Source organism: Mobula hypostoma, unplaced genomic scaffold (assembly GCF_963921235.1).
Source record: "Mobula hypostoma unplaced genomic scaffold, sMobHyp1.1 scaffold_36, whole genome shotgun sequence".
Taxonomy (NCBI): domain Eukaryota; kingdom Metazoa; phylum Chordata; class Chondrichthyes; order Myliobatiformes; family Myliobatidae; genus Mobula; species Mobula hypostoma.
The window spans coordinates 3,698,014-3,721,904 of NW_026948187.1; the positions used below are offsets into that span (position 1 = coordinate 3,698,014).

The 23,891-nt window shown below is 46.4% G+C and overlaps 1 protein-coding gene and 1 pseudogene across 1 annotated transcript in view; one reads left to right on the plus strand and one right to left on the minus strand.

Annotated features, from left to right (window-relative positions):
- Positions 1 to 23,891, plus strand: part of LOC134341659 (gastrula zinc finger protein xLCGF3.1-like) — a 501,443-nt gene that overhangs the window by 19,128 nt on the left and 458,424 nt on the right. The window lies entirely within an intron of this gene.
- LOC134341661 (probable G-protein coupled receptor 139) lies at positions 11,737 to 13,949 on the minus strand (annotated as a pseudogene).

A 23,891-nucleotide genomic window follows, 5' to 3' on the forward strand; every position in this document is an offset into this window, starting at 1 on the left:
GATGAACAGGAATGATCGGGGAAAATAAAACGAAGCAGTCCACGTCAGCAGCGGATCCGAGATAACGACTAGGCGATCTGCCGCTGCCATTCCCATCATGTAGCGAGTAACACATTTGGAGAGACCGCACTTTCTCCGGCGCAGGATCACAATCGCAATCACGTTCGCTGGAACAGAGAGAGGAAGAGAAATTTGGGAAAATACTGAGCAGAATCCATTCCAGCTGTTTGAGTGGATCCTGCAATATTTCCACTTTATTGTTGCATTTAGCGCGGAAGGGTCGAGAGAAGGTGCACAGAGGGCGTAGAAAAAGAAGGAACATACACCCTAAACTGGTCAATATGATCTGAATACGCATTAGTATCCTGATGACTGAAATGTGAAGTGGGAGTGGAAAGCTAAAACTGGGTAACTACCTCCTCGGAGTCAATAGTGTATGGAATATTTTCTACCAGCACTTTCCCCGTCTCCTGTTGATGAATTGAATAAATCAGTACGGTGATTGCAGAATTCTTACTTTACACAATCATAAAATCCCATGGTTCTCCCTGTGAGCGACAGAACACAAGAACCAGACAGGGACAGGAAATGTTGGAAACACACATACAGGCAAAACAGAATATGTGGAAAACCAATTAAGGTGTCTCTTCTCAGAACTGTTCTCAGAGAGGCCCCTGACACGAGTGTTAGCTGGTTTCTCTTTCCATACATACTGCCTGGGGCTCTGTGCTTCTAGCATTCCACGTTTTTGTTTCCTACTTCACTATTTCCCACTGGACTGATTTCTAGCAGAACATTGACTACAACAGATTCAGCGCAGTCTCTCACAACCACACAGACAGACATGACACTTCCTACTGAATTCATTTCAGAGCAGCAGGGAAGAGGAATTCAACGGCCAGAAGCTGCTCTGCGTCGAATTCAGATGTCTATAACAGGTCAGGTGTAGATGTAATCTAATTCAATTCACTGTATTGATAATTATGAAGGAAAACATCGGTTGTGATAATTTGCTCAGGAACGACCTCATTGTGTTGTCCATCAACTGCTTCACATTCAGTCACAGCGCATACATTTATTTAAAAAAAAACAGTTTCAAGGTACAACATGGAACTCCTCACATTTGCTAAAATGTCCCTAACAGTCGATGGTTTGATTGTTACGCCTAATTTAGACAACCGCTCACACACCAATGCAGACAAACAATTGTTATAATCTCTGCGAGCTGTATTCACACATTATTTCCAAATGCAGTTCAGCTGCTGCTAAACCAAAAGCACAGAGACTCGAACATCACATTACTGAACACAAACAGCTGGAAGAGCGCTGACTAACCCTTTGAATTCCATGGATCTTGGCCAAATCGCTGCATTTCTAAGGTAAGGACATGTTCGGCACATCTGTGTGGGCCGAAGTGCCTGTATTGTGCTGTATGTTTTCCATGTTTTTATGTTTCTATTTCTGCAGCGTTCTGTCTTAAGATCCAGATCCCAGAATCGAAAATCGGAGTACTAGGACTGGACAGGTGACAGTGGATACCAGAGACAGAAACAATTCCAACATTGGAATTAAGCTTTACTTCCCAAATATGGCAGCTGACACTGCCCCTTACCGGGAATTCCAAATGCTGAAATAAAGGGATAGTAAACTTCCATCTGTGAGATGACAGGATACATTATCTCAGAGAGGACCTGTGACAACTGTTGCTCCTGAATTCACAGTTCCGGCAGACACTGAGCTGGTGCCATCCGAACGCGCTGATTTATACAGGGGATCTGTCTCCAGAGACACGATTACACCCCTGACTAACCCTCTTCATACGGTTGCTTGAGCAAGTACTTTAATTCTACACCATTTGACTCTGATTGAAGACAACCATAAGAAAAGTATTGGGCATTACCTCAGCAGTGACTCATCTGATGTAAATAACTCCGCAGCACCAATGACAAAGGCTGAACTTCGTCTCTGAGCAGCCACATTGACACTTTTCACGTTTTTATCAGTAAACAGAGTTCACCAACACCGTCCGATCCCTAACTTCTGTCCCCGCGTTTCCCATCCCATTCCCAAAGCACGACATGGCTTTAAGGTAAGGGGTGGGAAGTTCAAGGGGGATATTAGAGGAAGGTTTTTTTTACTCAGAGAGTGGTTTGTGCGTGGAATGCACTGCCTGGTCAGTGTTGGAGGCAGATACAGTTGTGAAATTTAAGAGACTACTAGACAGGTATAGGGAGGAATTTAATAAAATAAAATAGAACAGCACAGCACAGTACTCGCCCTTCGGTCCAGAATGTCGGGCCGACCCTTAAACTCTGCTTCCCATATAAACGCCTTAAATTCCTCCATATACCTGTCTAGTAGTCTCTTAAATTTCACTGGTGTATCTGCCCCCACCACTGACTCAGGCAGTGCATTCCACGCACCAACCACTCTCTGAGTAAAAAACCTTCCTCTAATATCCTCCTTCAACTTTCCACCCCTTACCTTAAAGCTATGTCCTCTTGTATTGAACAGTGGTGCCCTGGGGAAGAGGCGCTGGCTGTCCACTCTGTCTCTTCCTCTTGATATGTTGTATACCTCTGTCATGTCCCCTCTCATCCTCCTTCTCTCTAGAGAGTAAAGCCCTAGTTCTCTTAATGTCTGATCATAATGTATACTCTCTGAACCAGGCAGCATGCTGGTAAATCTTCTCTGTACCCTTTCCAATGCTTTCACATCCTTCCTGTAGTGAGCCGAACAGAACTGGACACAGTACTCCAAGTGCGGCCTGACCAGATTTTTATAGCACTGCATTATTACTCTGCGACTCTTAAACTCTATCCCTCGACTTATGAAAGTTAACACTCCATAAGCTTTCTTAACTACCCTATCTACCTGTGAGGCAACCTTCAGGGATCTGTTGACATGTGCCCCTAGATCCCTCTGCTCCTCCACACTTCCAATTATTCTGCCATTTACTTTGTACTCTGCCATGGAGTTTGTCCTTCCAAAGTGTACCACGTCACACTTCTTCGAGTTGAACTCCATCTGCCACTTCTTAGCCGACTTGTGCATCCTAACAGTATCTCTCTGCAATCTTTGACAATCCTCTACACTATCTATTACACCACCAACCTTTGCGTCGTCTGCAAACTTGCCAACCCACCTTTCTACTCCCACATCCAGGTCGTTAATAAAACTCACGAAAAGTAGAGGTCCTAGAACAGATCCTTGTGGGACACTACTAGTCACAACTCTCGAGTCCGAATGTACCCCCTCCACCACGACCCTCTGCTTTCTGCACACAAGCCAATACTGAATCCACCTGGCCAAACTCCCCTGGATCCCTTGCTTTCTGACGTTCTGAATAAGCCTACCGTTGGGAACTTTATCAAAATCTATGTAGATCACATCCACTGCACTACCCTCATTTATATGCCTGGTCACCTCCTCAAAGAACATTATCAGGCTTGTTAGACACGATCTGCCCTTCACAAAACCATGCTGACTGTCTCTGATCAGACCATGATTCTCGAAACGCCCAGCGATCCTATCTCTAAGAATATTTTCCAACAGTTTTCCCACCACAGACGTAAGGCTCACTTGTCTATAATTACCCGGACTATCCCTACAACCTTTTCTGAACAAGGGGACAACAGTCGCCTCCCTCAGTCCCCCGGTACCATTCCCGTGGACAACGAGGACATAAAGATCCTAGCTAGAGGCTCAGTAATCTCTTCCCTCGACTCGTGGAGCAGCCTGTGGAATCCGTCCTAAGGTGGGTGCAGGGCGGGGGGGCGGGTGGTGTTTGGTTATATTGGAGGAAGGGTTTAAAGGTCGGCACAACATTGTGGGCCGAAGGGCCTGTACTGTTCTATGTGCTATTCTGAACTGTCCTTCAGTCCTTCAACTCACTCACACACACACATGCACAGACTAATAATTGCGCGCGCGCACACACATACACACACGCACACACACAAACACAGAAACACAGATGCGAACAGTGATAGAATAGGCAGAACAAGGTCGGATGGTAACGATGAGATGACCATTTGGTGATGAACAAAAGATAAGAAAATCTGCAGATGCTTGAATTCCAAGGCAACGGTGGTGGAAAAAATAACTCTGCCGAGTTCGTCCAGCATTTCCGGATATTGTTGATGTAATAGAATTTTATGAGCATCTCCAAACTGCCACAGGTCAAACGGAATTGAGAAGGGATGCGTCAATCTGCAAAGCAATGGGCAGGCCGGTTAATTAACCGAAAACAGCACTCTAAATTGGGAGATTAATAGATACAGAATGGCTGGAAGTGAATAACAAGTTTCAGCTACATTGTTAAAAATGTGAGAAAGAGAGAGTGAGATCGAGTCAGACAGATTGACAATGGCACGAACTGCCCCGACTACTTCACGTAACCATCTGACCCTTAGCCTTCACTGACCCAGTTTCCTTTCTCTACCCACGAGGTAATACTTCAATCAACTCTGAAATCTTCACCTGTCCAGGCACAAGGTACAGAGCAGCCGCCCCTCTCTCACACACACAGACACCGAGCGCTCATCAGTTTCTCGTCTCAGTCAGAAGAGACGGTCAGTCCCTCACTGATCGCAAGCTGAGAAACACATTTCTAATGTCATTGTTACACTGAACCACACACGGCCAATATCGCTACTGTATTTTGTATCACATTGCCCTACAGGTAGAGACATTGACCCAAAATCCAAATCCTCACCCACGGTGCTGGGAGGACAGCAACAACAGGGATGGCAGACTGACTGTGGGTTCATGATATTGCAAACAGATGGAACATAGTGAACTGACTAATGTCTGTCGGTGGAATTTAAAGAAAATTTCTGATAAGAACACGGGTTTCTCGCGTGTTTGTGTGAACTTAGAATTAGTCAGAGTTCAAAGAAGGTATAAATAGGTCACTTTGATTTGGGAAGGTGTGACTGGTAGTGTGAATCAGGGATTGGCACTGAGACCCCAGCTGTTCACAGTCCACATCAGTGATTTGGATATTGGACGAAGGGTATTACATCCATGTCTGCTGCTGTTATAGAGCTGGCTCGCAGGATCAGTAGTTGGAAGGGTGCAGTGATGGTTTTTTGATGCAGACAGAAGAGAATGAGTGAGGATGTGGCAGACAGACAGAGTGTGGGGAAATGTGAGACCATCCACACCGAGAGGGACATACTAGAAAAATACATTTTTACATGGCGACAGAGATGACGGTTTTTAAACGACCTCAGGGTCCTGGAACACAAATCTCTAAATGTTAACGTATAGGTACATCATGTAATAAAGGATTCAGACAGCATGTTGTTCTGTGATACAAGCAGATTGGAGAAGAGGGGTAGGGATGTCTCACTGGGAGATGTGTTATAGGTTTCTGGTGAGAAGGCACATTGAATATTATTTACAGACCTGGTTATATACACGATCGCCACATTGGTGAGCTAAATCTTCCCCGCGGTACTGAGTTTGATCCATCTGCTGAGCATATCCAGATGTTAAATTATGAATGAGATGGAGGAAGCTGTACAACTGACTTTGATTGGTACAACGGCCAAGCGTCTCGGCACAGTGCTGCGCGCCATCATTGTGCGAAAACGGGAAGCAACTATATACTGCACGTTGAAGTATTAATTAGAAAACGGCAATACATTCTGCACTAAGTGAAGGGCTTAAAAGTGATTTTAAAAAATGACTTTTGCATTTTGAGAAGTGTTTCCACTTACTTAGGGGATTTATATCGACGTTCCTCGTAACAGGATGATTACTGTCCAAAACAACCGAACACTGATTTAATTGAACTTGTAAGTACGGGACAGTTCTATTCCACATTTCGCTCTTTTTCACCAACATCAAAATGTGTGTCCAGGGGCATCTCAGCACGGTTTCAGCTCCACTCTGAATTTAGACTTGGTTAATGCTTAAACACAAGTGTTTATACAAGAATTCGAGTACATGAACATTTTTTTCCGGCTTCAATTGCGATGTAGCCTGGAGAGTTGTAACCTGGTCGGTAATCAGCAATCAGACGGTTGGAATGTAGCTCACTGCCGATATCATCCAGATCATTATGAAATTCCCAGATAGAGAGAATAGCGGCATTACTGATTTCCTCCGGCTCCCCATCTCTTGATCACTCTGATGCTCAGAGTCCCTGCCCCGCAACCAAACTCGGGTTTCCCTGGACATCATGAGACGTCTGGCTGTACGGCAGTTAAAAACCAATTCTAATAAAAAAAATAAATTCTCATATTTTGAGGAAAATTAAAGTGGATAAATCCCCGGGACCTGACAGAGCGTTCCCTCGGACCTTAAAGGAGACTAGTGTTGAAATTGCGGGGGCCCTGGCAGAAATATTTAAAATGTCGCTGTCTATGGGTGAACTGCCGGAGGATTGGAGAGTGGCTCATGTTGTTCCGTTGTTTAAAAAAGGATCGAAAAGTAATCCGGGAAATTATAGACCGGTGAGTTTAACGTCGGTAGTAGGTAAGTTATTGGAAGGAGTACTAAGAGACAGAATCTACAAGCATTTGGATAGACAGCGACTTATTAGGGAGAGTCAACATGCCTTTGTGCGTGGTAGGTCATGTTTGACAAATCTGTTGGAGTTTTTCGAGGAGGTTACCAGGAAAGTGATTGAAGGGAAGGCAGTGGATATTGTCTACATGGACTTCAGTAAGGCCTTTGACAAGGTCCCGCATGGGAGGTTAGTTAGCAAAATTCAGTCGCTAGGTATACATGGAGAGGTGGTAAATTGGATTAGACATTGGCTCGATGGAAGAAGCCAGAGAGTGGTGGTAGAGAATTGCTTCTCTGAGTGGAGGCCTGTGACTAGTGGTGTGCCACAGGGATCGGTGCTGGGTCCATTGTTATTTGTCATCTACATCAATGGTCTGGATGATAATGTGGTAAATTGGATCAGCAAGTTTGCTGATGATACAAAGATTGGAGGTGTAGTAGACAGTGAGGAAGGTTTTCAGAGCCTGCAGTTGGGGCTTGGACCAGCTGGAAAAATGGGCTGAAAAATGGCAGATGGAGTTTAATACTGACAAGTGTGAAGTATTGCACGTTGAAAGGACAAACCAACGTAGAACATACAAGGTTAATAGTAAGGCACTGAGGAGTGCAGTGGAACAGAGGGATCTGGGAATACAGATACAAAATTCCCTAAAAGTGTCGTCACAGGTAGATAGGATCGTAAAGAGAGCTTTTGGTACATTGGCCTTTATTAATCAAAGTATTGAGTATAAGAGCTGGAATGTTATGGTGAGGTTGTATAAGGCATTGGTGAGGCCAAATCTGGAGTATTGTGTTCAGTTTTAGTCACCAAATTACAGGAAGGATATAAATAAGGTTGAAAGAGTGCAGAGAAGGTTTACAAGGATGTTGCCGGGACTTGAGAAACTCAGTTGCAGAGAAAGGTTGAATAGGTTAGGACTTTATTCCCTGGAGCGTAGAAGAATGAGGGGAGATCTCATAGAGTTATATAAAATTATGATGCGTATAGATAGAGTGAATGCAAGCAGGCTTTTTCCACTGAGGCAAGGGGAGAAAAAAAAACAGAGGACATGGTTTAAGGGTGAGCGCGGAAAAGTTTAAAGGGAACATTGGGAGGGGGAGGGGGCGCTTCTTCACACAGAGAGTGGTGGGAGTATGGAATGAGCTGCCAGACGAGGTGGTAAATGCGGGTTCTTTTTTAACATTTAAGAATAAATTGGACAGATACATGGATGGGAGGTGTATGGAGGGATATGGACCGTGTGTAGGTCAGTGGGACTAGGCAGAAAATGGTTCGGCACAGCCAAGAAGGGCCAAAAGGCCTGTTTCTGTGCTGTAGTTTCTATGGTTTCTATTTACAATAACGTCATTTCGCTAACATAACATACGCTTTACCTTCACGGGAATGAAAGCGTACACTCAAGGACGCGCTATTGATTATATCGGCAGGTTCATGGGCAAAGGTACAATGCAAAGAACAGAGAAAATCCAGGAAGGAAGTAATTCTTATGACCATGGCTTCAGTGACCTCTCTACAACAGATGACTACAAATCGGTCAAACGTGAAAGAGAAAGTATAAAACACGAACAGTTCCAGGCAGACCGTCTTCAGGTAAATTATCACCGTATGCACACCAGGTTTGGGTCAGAAGAACTTTCATGGAGATTGTGTGCAATAATATGTGGAAGACCATGAAAGTATGTCTGCTGTTACTGTCAGAGACACATCTTGGAAAGCCGCAGTTTCCCCTGGTCAGAACCACCATGGTGAGGAGCCTCGCTGTAAGAAACAGATCGATGACCCTCGGAACTACTTTACAACATATTGAGGCGATGCTCAAATATACACATATTGCCTTCAGTACCTATTGCAGAGACAGGGAACACGTGAATACACCGCACTCGATCAGGGGAAAGCTTTCCAGCATCCTTCCGTGCACTCTTTAACAGTCCACGTGTAAAATTTGTATTTAATCGAAGGAAGTTATCAATACCTGGTAGAGAGCGTTAAAGGAAAATCATTCTGGAATCGGAAAAGATTGCTTGTTCTGTTATGGCCGGAGCAGCTTGCTCTTTAAGGTAAACAGGAGGCAGTGAAATGGCGGTGGATCTGTATTTCAGCAGGTTAAGAACTCATTGAGCGCTATTTCCATGTTCGCGCGTTTTGGACCCTTAGGTTGCTGAAGGAGCGGTTATAATTAGAAAAGGGAAACTAGACGTTTGTCATGCTGCAGCTCTTCAGTCTGGCCCTGCACACTAAGATACAGCCTTGTCGGTCTGCAGTCTGAAAAGCGACTTGAATGATAGTTGGGAACTGTGTAGTGCGCTCATGTGCTCAGAGTCACATTGCTGGAGCTCTGCAATCTGGAGTTGCGAAGGGTGTGGCGGTCTGAAAACCCAGCAGCCCGGACAGGCGCATTGAGGTACGGTTGTAAAGACTGTCATCGGCCGAACTTGTCTAATCCGTTAAAGTTCCCATGAATCATTTGGCCGAAGACCGGCCCTTCGTTACAGTCCACTCGGCTCTGCAGCTTTGCTACTGGGAAGCAGAAAGTGAAATTATTTTTAAATATTTACAACTGGGATGACGCATAAAACAAACCTCCATTAAAGTCTGCGTTATTCTTATCAGTAGTTGAACTGGGATCAGCTAACTGCCCGAACCGGAAAGAAGGAGCGTGTCAAGGTACTGCGTAAAAGACTACACATCCTTCAACACAACAAACCGCAGAAGGATCCTTAGGGTTACCAGGAAGTCCAAAAGCGAAAGTTACTTCCATTTACCAGGCGAATTACTAGCTCTCCAATTTCTCGGTTCAACATTCCCGAGAACGATAAATCAGTTTACGTCATATCAGAGACGAATCCACTCAGAAGAAAACAATGAGAAGAAGATACAATATCGACTGTGTTACAGTGGAGCTCCGACTTTCCAGTCCGGGATATAAAGCTTCGCTCTATAAAAGTGACGTGTTAAAGAGAAAATGTGAACGTGGCAAAATATTCAATTTGCAATAATCTGTGTCAGATGCAGTCTCTCAATAAATAGGTGGTGTATTTCTGCTTCAGCACTCTGAAATGATCAAGATTTCATGGCAGGCACAAACCTCTTGACGAGCTAACTCAAGAGGACTTAGTACATACAAAAGCATGATCTTCGGCGGCTCCAAATTCAACGACGTCAACTTACCTTCAACCACTCAGAACTTGAACCTATCATCTGAATTACTGCAGCTCAGCAACATTATAATCACTGTGGCAAGTTTTCACAATCATGGACATCTTTCACACAAGAGAAAATCTGCAGAAGCTGGAAATCCAAGTAACACACACAAAATGCTGCAGGCAAGCCAACATATATGGAAAGTCGAAGTTTGGGTCAAGACCTTTCATCAGGATAGACTCGGCCAGAAACGTTGACTGTACTCTTTTCCATAGATGCTGCCTGGTCTGCTGAATTCCTGCAACATTTTGTTCGTGTTGCATGGATAATTGTTTTTGTTCTAATCGTGTTCGTTCTTGTATAATTTTATATAGGTTATGTTTAAGTGTTTGATTCTACTTATGTATGTAATTTATCTAATATTATGTAGTTCTGCACGTGACAATAAACTCGGTTTTGACTTCCCTTTGGAGTTTCACGATGGAAATGGCTTTGTCCGATATTTGTTCTTTAAGTCAACAGACCCTACTGATGTTGGGTCTGTTCATAAAGGACGGGAGCTACTCCTACATTCAGATTGTGCTGACCTGTCTCAGATATCACTGCAACTGAAAATGTGGGAGCATCGCTTCACCTTTGCCGGTAATGATTTTTTTTTCTAATGTTGTTGCTGTAACTTTCCTGCTGCTGACACAAATCTGATGAAGGCAGGGATGTACTGCACCACCAGGCAGTACGGGACTACTGCACAGTCTGAATTTCTTATAACGTCCTAACTGCCGACCCGGTCGAAATATGCGAAATCCAGGATGATAACGGACTATGCCAAATATAATGCCGATTGCCGAATACCGACATTCAGGGAGTATTGATTGAACTGCAGATTCACCTGAAGATAATGTTGATGAATCTACCGCAGTCCTGCAGATAACCATGTGATTGCGCTTCCGAGCAGTTCACGATTGTTTAATTCAAGAGCGTTAATGGAACTTCCTGTACCTAGAGGAAGCACAAGGTGGCATCTCACAGATGAAATCCGGGAAGCGGGGGTGGGGAGGGGTATGTGAAATAAAGAGTTGAGAAGTTGATTGCTGGAAGAGTTAAAGGGATGGGAAAGAGGAATCTAATATAACAGGACAACAGACAACGGAAGACAATGAAGAGAAAGTAGGAAATGAGGAATGTGATAGGCAGAAACCGTGTACAGCTGTAGATATGGACATGGAGATGCAGTTGAGTTTCAGCCAGGAGTGAAAGTGAGCGGGAATTAAATTTCAGATTCCAAATAGAACCCAGCCTAGCAAACAAACTGTTTCACCGTTATGGCAGGGTCCCACACCAAGCAAATACTGATTTAAATGCCAAAGTTGCTGCAAATATAACAAATTATGACACATCCCAGAAGTATGTGGGACAGAGAAAAATAAATTCACTGAACAGGGAAGACAAGAAGAGAAAAAGGCAAGTCACAATTTCAAAAAAAAAAGGGTATTAATCTGCACGTTTTTCATGAATAATCTCATAGTGATGAGAATGAGGCAGAACCCTGCAGGGAAGAGACTTACAATATAAAAATAATAATAGATAAGGAGTACTGAACGGCAAACTAATACAAAATAAATTTAATGGGCGCTGATTCTGTGGTATTGAACATTTAAACATAACAAGTTTATCTAATGCTAAGGACAAGTGCAAAGTTTACTGTAAATTCGTGCAGACATTTGACTCCCTTTTTCATTGCAATCTTATGCAAGAGGCTAAATGAACGAATGAGATGCCGTTTTGTCGCTTTGGTTTTGAACGTCGTCAGACGCTCACCCGCACTATCATTATCGAAAGGGGCGCTGGCGGTGACGAGAGCTGGAATACGGAGAAAACATAAACACAAATGGAAGTGTGAGCTTAATAATTGTAGGGGTTGATGTCGCGGGCTACAAGTGCCCACGTCTTTGTTCTTGTGCGGCGTCTCTGTCGGGGGATAAGTCAGTTTTATTCTCACCGCTGCCACGTTCTCCGATGATCGCTAGCTCTGTCGTGTCAAAATGGAAAACAATGCGACAGACTCGGAGAGAAACTTAGATATTTTGATTATTAACGAGTTGAATAAGTGATGTCAGCGGATATTTCGCAGCCATGATGAACCGCTCTCTGAACTTGGACTGAGTCACCCCATAAATAAACGTGTTCGTGCAGCAACTTAATATTGTTAGCATATATCCGGAGTGTTCAGCGATGTATTCCGATTCGTTGTAATTATTCTGATCCAAACTAGCAATGGTGTTATAGAGAAATTCGGCAACCTTTAACGACCACAGTATGATAAAGTTTCCGGTGATGGTGAGAAGTAAGATCACAGACCTCCTCCTGCGCTCCATCTCCGGGTCACTGCGGTTCTCCGCCTTGCTCTGACCCCTCAGCCCCTTACGGACGCGACTAGTCACTAAAATGTGTCTGACTGTCAGAGCATTGAGCAGTAGTATTAACACGAACGGGAGTAACGGCGTTAGAACAGTAGAAAACCATCTATATCCTATCCACCCGGGATCCGCATACAAGTCCGGCTTTCGAATACAGTCCCAGGGTATATTGCCAATTACTTTCATAGGCTGATATATGAAGAAGTAGGGCACATTTTTAAAAAAGAACAGAACGCCGGTTGCTGTCAGAACCACAGTCGCAGTTTTCCCGGTGCAATACTTTGCTTTCCACTTCTGACAGCATATTGTGACAAACCGATCAAATGTAAAAGTGACGGTGAACCAGACAGAACAATCCATGGCTGCCACTCCCAGGGCTGAGATCACACTGCATACAGGGGTGATGTCCAGGAAAGTCCCGGGGAAATAATAATAACTGAGACGCCACAATATGACCCGAAATACGATGGTCAGTATATCCGCCGTTGCCATAGCCACCAGGTAGCGAGTGGTGCACGTGGAGAGCCCGCAGTTTCCTTGGGACAGGATCGCAATCGCAACTGAATTGACTGCAGGAAGAGCAAAAATAAAAAGGGATAAGCTGGAAATAAACTCAGTCAAATTTTTCAGACATCTCATTTCTGGATGTTTAAAAGGTGTCAAGCGGAAGTCGCAGACGCTTCGAAAGAGTGCATGTTGTGTGAAAGGGTACAGTACATGATTCTGAAAGAGGAGCAGTGTTAGGGAATGAGGCATTGGCAACTGATCGACGAGTGCGCTTTGGAGAAATCAATATAAATCTGTCATGATCAGATTTTTGATTGAGGTGCAAAGCAACGATACCTAGACCACTTTTTCAACGACGGTGGCTGCCGCGTTCCCGTCACCTAGGTCTCCCCGTACAGCGAAGCTCGCTCCCTCTGCTTTGTTAATTTACAAAGTGCAAAGACAAAAAAAAAATCGCCCGCTTGCATGTCTTAGTCTCTTCCTCGACTACCATTTGTCACCCGTCCTCAGGAGTCCTTCTTGGTTCGCCCCTTTTCAATTCTGAAACTATTCTTGACCTCGGTTACTTCACACAATGTAAGGTATCTAATCAGAAAGTTTAATTTTTCTCCTTTTGTTTTTGCCTGAGCCGTTGATACCCTAAACGTTTCAATGCTTATTGGTCCAGAGTGGAGTCTCGCATGAACTTTACCACGTCTGACCTCTAACGGGCAGCGCTAGGCTGGATCTAACTCGCTCTTCAGTTCACGGAATAGGCCGTGGATGCAAACCCTGGTACACTAAAGCGCACACAGACAATTGTGCGAATTTTCCAAAGTCCAGATGGTTCAGAGTTCAACTCGCAAGTGGAGTCCACCGAGCTTCCTTGAATCACACCAGGGATTCGCTTCCCGTGTTACCTTTAAACCTGCAACAATATCTTAAAACACAGCGCAATATCTTTAAATTTGAATTTAAATCATGTTGCACCATTGATGCGGAATAACAATACGTTGTCCGATAAAGGAGGTGAACGCGCTGGATTGTCGAAGTTTAATAATCTCTTTACATTGATAACACAAAACCGCCTGACCTGAATCCACAGAATAAATCCATCTCCACGATCTTCCACTCTACATCTTTCAACTGCCCGTTTATATTCAGTCGAGGCCAAGAAATAAACTAGAGGGAATTTCTGAACGAACACAGAGATTTGTCACTCTCCAATACACTGGCGTCACAACGCTGTTGGTAACTGAACGAGTCCAAAGACCGCGCTCACAGAGCAGCAAATGTTGCTTTGCCCATGTTCTTACCAGGGACACCAATTTTACGGAAATTATTAGGTACCATATCCTTCTCACACGGTAAAAGGTTTCAAGCATGCTGAGTGAGATTCAGCCCGTCTCCCAGCTCCACACGATCTCGCTGAAGAACTCTGAGCTGATGAACCTCCACGGTCATTCATTTATACTCGCTCCAGCACGCTGAATTTTCAATACCACACAAGGCTGACGTGTCTTCCAACAGCTGCGGGAAAAATAAACATGATGTAATTCTAGTAAAATCCTAATAGTGATGAGAAACGGAGAGCTTGACACAAAGTTGAAAAATCTCAAAGACAAACGAATGACGATCTGAAAAATCCATGAATGTTATTGTGAAACATTCACAGCCTCATCTCTCGGTTTCATGATTGTTATTGTTGATCTTTTCCATTCCTGGGCTACCAAGACTTTGCCATCATAGACCAATATTAAATTGTGATTGGTTGCTCTGTTTCATTCGGGAAATTGTTTTGTTTATTGACCTTGCAATATTTACAACATAAATGTGAAAACGAACATGCCGGCTGTACGTTCTGCAATATATTTCAACTAATATCGCATCCAGTCTTACGAAGAGACTGAACGTATGCCAACCGTTAATCAAAATAATTAACGCTTTGTCGAGCACCTCATTGCATCCAGAAAAAAAGGGAAAATTCCCAGTGGCCAGCCATGTCAATTCCTCTGCACACCCTCTGTCCCACATGTCGGTCCATGTGCTTAACTTCTGCCATAATGAATCCACTCGCAGTTTCGATTAGCAACGCCTCACGTTCCGTCTATGTAGCCTCCAATCGGATGGGAATAAAAACGATTTTTCTAACTTCCATAGGTTCCTCTTCGTCCTTCTCTTTTCCTCATTTCTCCAGTCTGGCCTAGTACCTCTTCTCCTGACCTGCCCAACACCACCAATGATCTTTCCACCCTTCCGATTCACCCCAGGATCCAGTATCCTTGTCGCTTGGACTGCTGGGAACGGACCCAAATACGAGGCACAGACACTGAAGTACAAGGAACAGGACTTGACCAGAGTAGGGTCGTGACAGGATTCAGACCAGGAACAGGGACAAGAAAGCAGACATGGGCGAGGGAAAGCGGGATCAGGACTAGAAACCATGGACTAGCAGGCAAGGCTACGACTCTGAGCCCGAGACTGAACAACGACCCAGAACCTGGGTCCTGCTTCGGGCTCGACCCCAGAACCAGGCAAAGACATGACATGGCTTCAGGACAGGACGTGGCTGGGATCTAGAGCCCTGAGCTTGGAGACAAGACAAGGCTTGGACTCCGAGTCCCAGACTGGACAAGGACCCAGAAACGGGGTCTTCCCTCGGGCTCAGCCCCCAGAGCCAGGCAAGGACCTGACATGGTTTCAGGCTGGGACCTTGGTCTTGAGGGCTTGAGGCTGGGGTCATGGTCTTGAGCTTGGCTTGGGGCTGGGGTCTTGGTCTTGAGCTTGGCTTGGGGCTGGGGGCTGGGGGCTGGGTCTTGAGCTTGGCTGCGGGATCCTCGAGGCTTGGGTTATTGGAGCTTGGCTGCGGGATCGTCAAGGTTTCGGTTCTTGGAGCTTGGCTGCGGGATCTTCGAGGCTTCGTTTCTTGGCTCTTGGCTGCGGGATCTTCGAGGCTTCGTTTCTTGGCTCTTGGCTGCGGGATCCTCGAGGCTTGGGTTTTTGGCTCTTGGCTGCGGGATCTTCGGGGCTTGTGTTCTTGGAGCTTGGCTGCGGGATCCTCGAGGCTTCGGTTCTTGGCTCTTGGCTGCGGGATCCTCGAAGCTTCGGTTCTTGGAGCTTGGCTGCGGGATCCTCGAGGCTTGGGTTTTTGGCTCTTGGCTGCGGGATCTTCGGGGCTTGTGTTCTTGGAGCTTGGCTGCGGGACCTTTGTATTGAAATGCGGAGGATGATAACTCGGATACTGGATCTGAGAGACAGACTGGGGACTGAACATCAACATAGAGCCAGGACTCATCTTTAACACCACACTATCATGAGACAGGAGAGAACATAGACACAGAGCCAGGACTTACCCTACGACAAGCCGTGACTCAACTTAATCTCCACACCAAGGTGGGACAGGTCTCTCCGTTAGGTAATGGCAGAACGGCCTGACCTACCCAACAGAGGCGAGAACAAGACAAGACAGGACCACCCCCCCCCGCCCCCCGCAGGGCAACGACAAAGCGGCCTGCCTTATCCCACGGAGACGAGGACAAGACAAGACAAACACCAAAGAACAACAGACAGTTTCATCTCTGCTCCAGGGTAGATCCAAGTCTCAGTTCAGCCAGTGACCTCAGCTGACTACGGAAACAGTCGGATCTCTACCTAGCACGGAGTGGCTGGCAGCCACTTAGCTGGCCCGGGAAACAGCCGATTCCATACCGCAAAGACTACTCCAAGTGGCAAAAAGGCTCCATGAAACAGTGGTCCTCCAACCAGCCCTAGAGATCACAAATGGTTTCAATAGCCTTCCATCAGCAGGTTGCTCCAGGGGGGACTGACGAGACAAACCAGCAGGCCACACTCAACACAAAAGCTACTTATAATGCAAGCCCAAAGATAGGAATCAGGTGCATATGATTAACTCAAACAAGGGACAGCTGGGAGACCCGGAGTGCTCAGTCCACGGACCGGACCGTGAACCGGAATGTGGACTCACGGACCGGACCATGACAGTACCCCCGCTTCTACGGGCGACTGAAGAGGCTCTCCAGGACTAGGGACAACTCGGGCCGGTGGGTAGGAGGTTTTGGCACCAGGGTATCCTGGATGGCCAGCGTTCATCTCCAGTGTCATTGTTGCAGGGTCCATGGTTGGCTGGTTCGTTCTGTCGCATGGGGTGCTGGGAACGGACGCAAATGCGAGACACAGAGACTGATGTACAACGAACAGGACTTAACTAGAGTAGGGACATGACAGGATTAAGACCAGGAGCAGGGACAAGAACGCAGACATGGAGCAAGGAAAGCGGGACCAGGACTAGAAACCATGGTCAAAGAGGCAAGGCTACAATTCCGAGCCCGAGACTGGACAAGGATCCAGAACCTGGGCCTTGCCTTGGGCTCGGACCCCAGAACCGGGCAAACACATGACATGGCTTCAGGACAGGACGTGGCTGGTGTCTGGACGACTGAGCTTGGAGAGAAGACAAGGCTTGGCCTCCGAGCCCGAGACTGGACAAGGACCCAGAACCTGGGTCTTGCCACGGGCTCGGCCCCGAGAACCAGGCAAGGACATGATATGACTTCAGAGTGGGGTCTTGGTCTTGAGCACTTGGGGCTGGGGTCTTGGTCGTGAGCTTGGCTTGGAGCTGGGGTCCTGGTCTTGAGCTTGGCTTGGAGCTGGGGTCTGGGTCTTGAGCTTGGCTGCGGGATCCTCGAGGCTTGGGTTCTTGAGTCATGAGCTTGGCTGCGGGATCCTCGAGACTTGGGTTCTTGGGTCTTGAGCTTGGCTGCGGGATCCTCGAGGCTTGGGTTCTTGGGTCTTGAGCTTGGCTGCGGGATCCTCGGGGCTTGGGGTCTGGGTCTTGAGCTTGGCTGCGGGATCCTCGAGGCTTGGGTTCTTGAGTCATGAGGTTGGCTGCGGGATCCTCAAGACTTGGGTTCTTCGGTCTTGAGCTTGGCTGCGGGATCCTCGAGGCTTGGGTTCTTGGGTCTTGAGCTTGGCTGCTGGATCCTCGAGGCTTGGGTTCTTGGAGATTGGCTGCGGGATCCTCGAGGCTTGGGTTCTTGGAGCTTGGCTGCGGGATCCTCGGGGCTTGGGGTCTGGGTCTTGAGCTTGGCTGCGGGATCCTCGAGGCTTGGCTGCGGGATCCTTGTCTTGAAATACGGAGGCTGATAACTCGGGGACTGTAGCTGAGAGACAGAGTGGGAACTGAGCATCAATATAGAGCCGTAACTTATCCTTCAACAAGCCAGGAATCATCTTTAACAGAACACCACCATGAGACAGGACAGAACATAAACATAGAGCCAGACGTCTTCTACGACAAGCCGGTACTCAACTTCATCTCCACACCAAGATGGGACAGGTGTCTCCGTCAGGTAACGGCAGAACAGCCGGACTTACCCAACAGCGGCAAGGACAAAACAAGACAGATCCCACCGCAGGGCAACAGGAAAGCGGCCTGACTTACCCCACAGAGGCGAGGACAAGAAGTGACAAACACCAAAGAACAACAGAAAGTTTCATCTCTGCTCCGGGGTAGCTCCAGATCCCAGTTCAACCAGCGCCTTCAGCTGGCTACAGAAACAGCTGGATTCCTACCCAGCTCGGAGTGGCTGGCAGCCAACAGCTGGCCCAGGAAACAGTGTAATCCATACCGCAAAGACTACTCCAAGTGGCAACAAGGCTGCATGAACCTGTGGTCCTCCAACCAGGCCTCGAGATCACAAATGGTTTTACTAGCCTTCTATCAGTAGAAGGGTGACTGACGAGACAAACCAGCAGCCCACACTCCACCCCAAAGCTACTTATATTGCAAGCCCAAAGATAGGAATCAGGTGCCTATGATTAACTCAAACAAGGGACAGCTGGAAGACCCGGAGTCCTGCGTCTACTGACTGGACCGTGAACTGGAATGTGGACTCACGGACCGGACCATGACAATCCTCTCCTGTCAGATTCTCATCTCCAGCAGTGTCGTTTCCAGTTACCAACCCCAAACCTCTTATACCGTCACCTGACGCAACTTACTTAGCTTCACCTCTCAGCTTCTTGGTTGTTCTCTCCATATCCTACACCTAATTTCGTATGGTTGCATTTTCTACTTTCCTTCCAGTCCTAACGAAGAGCCTTGTTCCGAAATGTCACTTCCCCTCTTCCTCTATTCCCCACTCCGGTCGTTTACCTTTTTCAATCTGCCTATCACTTTTTCCTGCAACCTCTCCCCTTTCCCTTACTCGTATTTTCCACTATCCTCTCCTAGTTGATTCCTTCTTACCTCACCTTTGACCTTTCCAACCCACCTGGCTTCATCTATCACATTCCAGTTAGCCTCCTTCTTCTCCTCCACCTTTTTATACTACAGTCCACCTTCTTCCTTCTCATTCCAGAAGAAGGGTCTCGGCCCAAAACGTTGACTGTTTATTTAGTTCCATCAATACTACCTGATCTGCTGAGTTCCTCCAACATTTTTTTATGTGCTGTGTTGGATTCCCAGCATCTCCAGACTTTCTCGTGTTTGCTGTTTCCTTGTTACTTTTCGCTTCTGTCTTATTTGCAGAATTTTGTATAGGTTGCTCAAACTGAAGTTTGGTCACTTTGATTCTTCAGTAAACCATTGTAGAGGAGAACGCAATGATTGTTGCACTGGATCCGATCCAAACAAGTCTCGTTTGCTTGCATCATCTGATTCAGCTCTATTTCTATCTTTAATATCTCTTCTTCCCTTTCTGAGTTCTTTTGAAGGCTGTGGCCTGGAGTTATACGATATAGAAATATATAAGAATATGAAAGGGGTGGATTAGATTAGATTAGATTAGATTAGATTGTGAGGACACTCAGTCCTCGTTTATTGTCATTTAGAAATGCATGCATTATAAAAGACACAATGTTCCTCCAGAAAGCTATCACAGAAACACAGGACAAACCAAGACTAAAACTGACAAAACCACATAATTATACCATATAGTTACAACAGTGCAAACAATACCGTAAATTGATAAAGAGCAAACCATGGGCACGGTAAAAAAAAAAATCTCAAGTCCGATAGCCCCATCATCTCACGCAGACGGTAGAAGGGACAAACTCTCCCTGCCATGAACCTCCAAGCGCCGCAAACTTGCCGATGGATTGGAAACACCCGACCACAGCCGACTCTGAGTCCGGCCGAAAACTTCGAGCCTCCCACCAGCCTTCCGACACCGAGCACCGAGCACCATCCTCTGCCGAGCGCTTCGATCCCGTCCCGGCCACCGAGCAACAAGCAAAGCCAAGGACTCGGGGCCTTCCCCTCCGGAGATTCTGGATCGCACAGCAGCAGCGGCAGCGAAGCAGGCATTTCAGAAGTTTCACAAGATGTTCCTCCGTGCTCTCACGTCTGTCTCCATCAAATCGGGATTGTGCACGGCACCCTGATTAACAGATAACGGCTAAAGTAGAGGCTAGAACTTGGGGCATAGCCTCAGGTGACGGCAATGTAGATTCTGGACGGAGATAAGGAGGAAACTTTTTCCCAGATAGTGTTGAATCTGCAGAATTTTCTGCCCAGTGAATCAGTGCAAGCTACTCCAGGAAATATATTTAAGGAAAGGTCGGATAGATGTTTGCATGTAGGAGAATTAAGGGTCGCAGTCGTAGTTTCAGTCGAAGCAAGCTGTTGAGAAGAAGGGAGTGAAGAAATCGGGTAGAAAAAGTTTTTTTTTAAACACTGCTCAGGAACAAGGGTCTGCACTGCGCAGGCGCGTGAGGTAGCGCGCCAAGGTTTAAAAAGAGAAAATTTCAACGGTTCTTGTTTCAGCCGAAGCAAGCAGCTGAGAAGAAGGGAGTGAAGAAATCGGGTAGAAAAAGGCTTTTTTTTTTTAACACTGCTCGGGGAGAAGGGTCTGCACTGCGCAGGTGCGTGACGTAGCGCGCCAAGGTTTAAAATCAGACCGCCATATACAGCGGCGATCGTCGGAGTGGGCTGAGTCAGAGTGGGACGGCTTTGGCTCAACAGGCTTCGGCGAGACCAGTCAGTGGCCAGGGTAGGTTCCGGTAAGTTTTTTGTTCAGATTGTTTAGAGGAGAGAGAATGCCAGGCAGGATCTTGGAATGCTCCTCTTGCAGGATGTGGGAAGTCAGGGAGCCCTCCGGTGTCTCTGACAATGACACCTGCAAGAAGTGCATCCAGCTGCCCCTCCTGACAAACCGCGTTAGGGAACTGGAGCACGAGCTGGATGACCTGCAAATCATTCAGGAGAATGAGGAGATTATAGATAGTAGCTACAGGGAGATAGTTACGCCAAAGGAGCAGAGGACAGGAAATTGGGTCACTGTTAGGCGAGGGAAGAGGAAAGGGCAGGCAGAGCAGGATTCCCCTGTGGCTATTCCCCTGAACAACAAGTATACCGCATTGGATACTGTTGGGGGGGGGGATAACTTACCTGGGACAAGCTGCAGTAGCCGGGTCTCTGGCACTGAATCTGGCTCTGCAGTGCAGAAGGGAGGGTGGAAAAAGAGGAGAGCGGTAGTGATAGGGGACTCGATAGGTAGAGCTGCAGATAGGAGATTGTGTGGTCGTGACAGAGAATCCAGGATGGTTTATTGCCTCCCGGGTGCCAGGGTCAAGGATGTCTCTGATCGATTGCATGACATTCTGAAGTGGGAGGGTGATCAACCAGATGTCGTGGTGCACATCGGTACCAATGACATAGCAAGAAAAAGTGAGAAGGTCCTGGAGAGTGAGTATAGAGAGCTTGGTAGGAAGTTGAAAAGCAGGACCTCAAGGGTGGTAATCTCAGGATTGCTATCTGTGCTACGTGCCAGTGAGGGTAGGAATAGGATGCTCTGGAGGATGAACAAGTGGCTGAGGAATTGGTGTAGGGGGCAGAGTTTCAGATTTCAGGATCATTGGGACCTCTTCTGGGGCAGGTGGGACCTGTACAAGAGTGACGGGTTACACTTGAACTACAAGGGGACCAATATCCTTTCAGGGAGGTTTGTTAGTGCTATTGGGGAGGCTTTAAACTAGATTTGCAGGGGGATGGGAACCAGAGTGCCAGAGCTGACAGTGTGGCTGGGGTGAAAATAAATCAGGTTAAAGGTTCAAGCAAATCCGCTAATAGAAAGGTTGTGAGTGGTGGTAAAAATCTTCTGAGGTGTATATATTTCAATGCTAGAAGTATTGCGGGGAAGGCGGATGAGTTGAGGGCGTGGATTGACACGTGGAATTGTGACGTTATAGCAATTAGTGAAACTTGGCTACAGGAGGGGCAGGACTGGCAGCTTACTATTCCAGGGTTCCGATGTTTCAGATGTGATCGAGGCAGAGGAATGAAAGGTGGGGGAGTAGCATTGCTTGTTAGGGAAAATATTACAGCAGTGCTCAGGCAGGACTGAGGATTAGAGGGCTTGTCTACTGAGTCCTTCTGGGTGGAGCTGAGAAACAGGAAAGTTATGGCCACATTAGTGGGATTGTATTACAGACCACCCAATAGTCAACGAGACTTGGAAGAGCAAATCTGCAGAGAGATAGCAGGCAACTGCAGGAAACATAAAGTTGTGGTGGTAGGGGATTTTAATTTTCCATACATTGATTGGGACTCCCATACTGTTAGGGGTCTAGATGGTTTAGAGTTTGTAAAATGTGTTCAGGAAAGTTTTCTAAATCAATATATTGATTTCAGCAGAGGAGGACAAAGGGCTTAATTAGGAAGGGGAAAAAAGATTATGAGAGAAAACTGGCAGAGAACATAAAAACAGACTGTAAAAGCTTTTATAGATATGTAAAAAGGAAAAGACTGATAAAGACAAATGTAGGTCCCCTGCAAACAGAAACAGGTGAATTGATTATGGGGAGCAAGGACATGGCAGACCAATTGAATAATTACTTTGGTTCTGTCTTCACTAAGGAGGACATAAATAATCTTCCAGAAATAGTAAGGGACAGAGGGTCCAGTGAGATGGAGGAACTGAGCGAAATACATGTTAGTAGGGAAGTGGTGTTAGGTAAATTGAAGGGATTGAAGGCAGATAAATCCCCAGGGCCAGATGGTCTGCATCCCAGAGTGCTTAAGGAAGTGGCCCAAGAAATAGTGGATGTATTAGTGATAATTTTTCAAAACTCGTTAGATTCTGGACTAGTTCCTGAGGATTGGAGGGTGGCTAATGTAACCCCACTTTTTAAAAAAGGAGGGAGAGAGAAACCGGGGAATTATAGGCCGGTTAGCCTAACGTCGGTGGTGGGGAAACTGCTGGAGTCAGTTATCAAGGATGTGATAACAGCACATTTGGAAAGCGGTGAAATGATCGGACAAAGTCAGCATGGATTTGTGAAAGGAAAATCATGTCTGACGAATCTCATAGAATTTTTTGAGGATGTAACTAGTAGAGTGGATAGGGGAGAACCAGTGGATGTGGTATATTTGGATTTTCAAAAGGCTTTTGACAAGGTCCCACATAGGAGATTAGTGTGCAAACTTAAAGCACACGGTATTGGGGGTAAGGTATTGGTGTGGGTGGAGAATTGGTTAGCAGACAGGAAGCAAAGAGTGGGAATAAACGGGACCTTTTCAGAATGGCAGGCGGTGACTAGTGGGGTACCGCAAGGCTCAGTGCTGGGACCCCAGTTGTTTACAATATATATTAATGACTTGGATGAGGGAATTAAATGCAGCATCTCCAAGTTTGCGGATGACACGAAGCTGGGTGGCAGTGTTAGCAGTGAGGAGGATGCTAAGAGGATGCAGGGTGACTTGGATAGGTTGGGTGAGTGGGCAAACTCATGGCAGATGCAATTTAATGTGGATAAATGTGAAGTTATCCACTTTGGTGGCAAAAATAGGAAAACAGATTATTATCTGAATGGTGGCCGATTAGGAAAAGGGGAGGTGCAACGAGACCTGGGTGTCATTATACACCAGTCATTGAAAGTGGGCATGCAGGTACAGCAGGCGGTGAAAAAGGCGAACGGTATGCTGGCATTTATAGCGAGAAGATTCGAGTACAGGAGCAGGGAGGTACTACTGCAGTTGTACAAGGCCTTGGTGAGACCACACCTGGAGTATTGTGTGCAGTTTTGGTCCCCTAATCTGAGGAAAGACATCTTTGCCATAGAGGGAGTACAAAGAAGGTTCACCAGATTGATTCCTGGGATGGCAGGTCTTTCATATGAAGAAAGACTGGATGAACTGGGCTTGTACTCGTTGGAATTTAGAAGATTGAGGGGGGATCTGATTGAAACGTATAAGATCCTAAAGGGATTGGACAGGCTAGATGCGGGAAGATTGTTCCCGATGTTGGGGAGGTCTAGAACGAGGGGACACAGTTTGAAGATAGAGTGGAAGCCTTTTAGGACCGAGG